Below are 5,173 nucleotides of genomic sequence, written 5' to 3'. Positions count from 1 at the left end.
GTTATCTATTTTCACTGTGCTGGCTCGGCCCCATCGAAACCCTCTCTACTAGAGCGTGCTCCTCGCCTCTTGTCAGCCATTTAGATAAGAAAAACCGCTGATTGTAGACAATGTTAGTGGTTTTGAAAGCGAACAAAGGTGACCTCCTATAAACGAGGAGAGTGTTTGATTGGGTTGTTCAGACAACGCTGCGGGTCACCGCCCGATGCTTGCGGCGGTGGTTACGTAAATTTGACGTCTGGAGTTTGGAATCAAAACAGTTTGGAATCATTTTACGTTATAGCGCCCCATGACAACAAAGGAAAACGTAGTATTTATTACTTGTTTATTGAAGTGCCTAAAAAGTAAAGTAAATGGAAAAGCAAGTGTGCGAAAAAACAACTACCCGCAAGTGTTACACTTGAAGGTTCAACGAGCGCACGCCTGATGCGCTATATAAGCAAATAGATAATTTCTCAAGAATGGTCCCGGATACAGGTACCGATATTCAACAGCGTAAACCAGCTGACTAAATGTAGGCGTTCTGGTTACTAGAACTTGACAGAAACTCGAGGATAAAAAAAAATTGAAGCAGGTCCTGCGCGCTGTGGGAATCAATAGTACGTGGAGAAATTCTGCAGAGTAGCTGACTTTCCAGGATTGTTTGGGGTTACGCAAAGCGTTACCAGGTGGACTAACGTCTTTGTGTAAGACAAGCAGCAATGTGTGTTACGCGAGCATGTGCGTGACGACAGTAGCATGATGACTGTGACTACGACCGTATGACGCCGACGACGTAATTGGTACTCTGGCCATTCAACGCGAGCTTGCTACGTACGGATAATTGGTTCCACACAGGTACTGGATGAGTGTAATCGAGAAAAACTCGCATTATGACGCCATAAAATACTACATGTCATACAGGTATGTTAGAACGACGATGAAATTTCCCCTGCGGTGATGAAACTAAGGACCTGTTCGACCTGGGCCTCTCATGAAAGTGGTCAGCATCGCCCAGTTTGTACGTAGTGTTAGCCAGCTGCTACAAGTAAAGTACTGAATAATGGGGGCGTAACCCGGACAGGCACGTGATACCAGCGGCGAAGGTCTCAAAAAGCTAATCGCCTTCGGCACGAGAGGACTACGCAGACGACCATGGCACAGTGATTGGAGAATTGTGTTGCTGTGCTAGAAGGCAGAGGTTTGATTTCAAATTTTCGTCGTACATTTTTAATGCCAACCACACTTTGCTGCAATCTAGGCAATTTACCGTAGATAGAAATGTTGTCGTGTCGCACCGATTTAACAAACATGGATAAAATACAAACTCTTCCTGGGCAAATTGAAGGTGAAATAGGAGCAGAGTCACTGCGCACTGCACTTTATCGCACCACTTCTCTTGTGAGAGGCGTAGTAGGAGCATCGGACTCGAATTCTTTTACTTCCTTATCTTCGGGATCAGTGCACCTTTTGTCGTATGATGACGTGTTAAATATTCCTAAGCAATTTCCAGCATTTCACATGTCAACCCGGCCATCCGATTATGAGGCACGCCATTATGCGGAAAAAGCGACCATGGCGTATAGGTTACATTATCAGACTTCTCTGCAGGATGTCCTCCGTTCGAATCCGGCCATTGGGCAATTTCATTGACTTATTTATCTAGAAGAAGAACGTATACTTTATTATCAAATCAAACAGATTTGAGTCCGGCGTATTTTTAGTAGGTCTGGGCACCCGCCGCGGACGCGGTTCCGAGACCTTGTCTCGAAGCGGCTTCCTCGGCTCGCTGGACGGGCCAGAGCTGTACTGTCAGGTTCGAGCTGAGCAGTGCGGTCTTCCAACGCGAGAGGAGGCTGGCGGTGGAAGAGACGGAGGTGTTGGCACTGCCCGAATTGTTTGTTATGTCCTGACATTCCCATAACATGTGATTAAGTGTCGCAACCTCGCCACAAAATATAAAAAAATTCAATTTCGCCATGAGGGCTCAACAATGAATGCGATAGCGACATGCTATAATATTACACAAAGGAGCTAGGCTCGTAGATTTAGTGGCTGTATAAATTACAGTTAACATAAGTTGGCTAATCAATCAGGCGTTGCGGGAGTTGCGCAGACACGTATGGACAGGAAGAACTCGATGAACGCGAATAGCATCTGCCAGAACAACAGGTTCTTGTCGGCATTGTCTACTTGCATGCGTCGGTCTCGCGTTCCTGCAGTGTGACATGCTCACGGTGGGCACGATGTGCGTCCGCTTCGCTCGTTTAAACTGCAGGGTTTTGTCCTCATTGTCGCTTAGCCTGGGCCTCCTGTTTCTGCAGCGCCCCATCTGGGCGCATCCGGCTTAGAGCTACAAAGTGCGCCGCGCATACAGCAACACGTTGTTTCTGCATTCGTGTAGTCATGGCGCGTACGGCTTCTGTGCGATTAGCATGTCACAGGTAGAGCACTGCACGGGCTCGGGCTTACCCGAAAGCCCGGGCCCGGCCCGGCCCGTGGGCCAGGCCGGGCCGGGTAGAGGAGTTTTTTCACGGGCTCGGGCCGGGCTCGGGCACGGCGTGTGCTTTTTGACCCGGGCCCGGGCCGGGCTTCGGTTTTTTTGACGCGGGCCCGGGCCGGGCTCGGGCTTTCTGCGAGTTATTCTCGGGCTTCTCAACTCTGAAAAACATGTATTTTTCGGTCTCGGGCCGGGTTCGGGCCGGTTTTGAGTCGGGCTCGGGCCGGGCTCGGGCTTAAGGTAAAGGGGTGACGGGCCGGGCCGGGCGGGTAACGTAGATTATTTCCGGGCCCGGGCCGGCTCGGGTCTCGCCATAAAAGTTTTGATCGGGCTCGGGCGGGCCGCCCAATGTAAAAACGGGCCCGGGCCGGGCCCGGGCCGGGCCCAGGCCGCAAAAAGCGGCCCGTGCAGTGCTCTAGTCACATGAGCTTCTGTGCGGACATTCAGGTAATTAACACGCTCAGGCTTCTTTGCGCCATGTGAGAGGCGCGGTGTTTCGCCGCAAAAAGCCCGCGCCAGTAGGTACTGTTCTAGCCGCCCTACCATGGCTACTACGTCTGGGGAAATGATGCCAAAAACCGCCAGGATCTGCATGGTATGCGTTGGCTGTGTTAAAATTTGTTCCTGCGACAAGCTGTATAACCTGACGATTTAGAACACAGCTGGTTCTGTGCTCAAGTGTCTGGGATGGAACACGAACACGCCTGGATATATTTCGCCACCTTGCGTTCAAATTGAGATCCAAAGGAAAAGCGTACAGCTCATGTAAGTAATGTTCTTGAGAAAATGAATTAAAACTAAAGAAATCGGTATTTTTTGTGTAACTGTAGGCGGCGGCGAAAGCTCACATGCAGTGTTCCTATAATTGATATTGCAAGAAAACTCGCCGAGTGCCTCAACGCACTCGTTTGCACGCGGATGATGCTTAGGAATGTTCACCCTTGCTGGGTAATTCGCCCGTGGTCAAATTAGTAGAGCATCGGGAGGCGGTGCTAGGGGTTCCCTGTGTGAATACTGTCGTGAGATTGTTTTCTAATTGTTTTCCTAATAAGTAGTACACGCACACCTACATTATTTGCATATATATTTTGAGCGGCTACTCGGAAATGAAGGCATTGCATCGGTCGATGACTCACAATATATATATATATATATATATATATATATATATATATATATATATATATATATATATGCGGGACAGCACGGTGAGCCATGGTCCCAGGTGCACATTCCCAGTAGCACACATCAGCCCACAATTTCCGGCATCGCCCCATGATAAGACGCTAGAAATAGCTACCAGATGCGGAAAAATGGCGTTTGCATCCCGTGCCACTTTCTCGTATTGTTTTTACGTTGCAGTTCGTGCTTTGAAGTGCGTGCTATTGGAGTGCACTATCTCTGGGATGAACCCCCAGTCCCCAGTGCTTTCCTCGCAGGAGCTAAGGCTACGTAGAGATTGTGCGACGTTGTACCAATTTATGATCTGCTAAAGGTAATCATATTCTAGCTTTCTTTAGCTGAAGTACAAATGCCATCGTCGTTTTAACATAAACCCCATGACATAAATATAGGTGCGTACCATTCCATAACACTAATGTCGCTGAACACGTCAAAAGCCGTGTTACTCTCGGTAACTTCCGGTGAGTACCTCCGTAAAATCCAATAATAAGCACATATCAATTTGCGTCTAACGGCTGTAGTAAAAATAATCCCGTTGCCACCACACAATATTTTTCAACGTAGTCGGCGTCGCGCTGCTGTCCTCACAAACACATAAGTTCCGGTCACACGTACACAAAGCTACTCGATCTAAACAAAGATGTTGGTCCACTTGGTAATACTTTTCAGAAGCCAAATCAATGATGGTTAGCCAGGTAGCAGCAAAATACTTTACGTAACATCGATTTCCGCAGTGTGTGGTGTCTGCACAATTTTTTTCTTTTACGGAAGTAAGAATTATGGCCAGCCAGGAAATACCTACCAACCTCCCGCGCAGTGCCTGGAATATGGCAAACAGTGCTCAGCAATAAAGAAACCTAAGCTCACGGTGCTAGTGAAGAGGCCCGAGGTGGTGTGATATGTGCACGAATTATCGCGCAACCTGAAGACAAAATTGTGCGAACAAATACAAAGTGTGCGTATAGTGTGCATATCGTTTTCTAGTCCAGACGAAGGCTGCCTGGAGGTTTTCTGCGTTTTTTAGGGCCATTAGTGAAGCCCTCTTGTAGGGATAAACATGTCAGCATCAATGTCACGCGAGACGATGGCGTAGTAAAATTATCACTTGCAGTAGGAAGCGTCTATATCGGACGAGAAGGCCAGTGTATCAATTATCGGTCATGAGAACATGAACTTACATCAAGAATAAAACAATATCGCACTTACCGGTGCATTGTCATTTTTGTGTGGGTGAGCAGTTGCTTCCTAGTATCTAAATTCTAGGTGAGAGTTAAGGCATGTTTGTGTGCTAAGTAATAGAAGCTTTGATTATCAATGATAATGAAAAGGTGTGTGTAAGCATGATGTTGTGTAGCGATGATCAAAGTTGTTTGGATAAATACAGTAATTTGTCTTTTCCGGTGCATTACAAGGTGACTACTATGCCCATTGCCACCATCGCCCGGTGCCCTCGTAGATAAAGTTGAGATAGATTTCGCACTACAATGCACATAAATTCGACTTATGATCAGT

Source organism: Dermacentor silvarum, unplaced genomic scaffold (assembly GCF_013339745.2).
Source record: "Dermacentor silvarum isolate Dsil-2018 unplaced genomic scaffold, BIME_Dsil_1.4 Seq9988, whole genome shotgun sequence".
Classification (NCBI taxonomy): Eukaryota; Metazoa; Arthropoda; class Arachnida; order Ixodida; family Ixodidae; genus Dermacentor; species Dermacentor silvarum.
Note: the sequence above shows the minus strand (reverse complement) of the source record.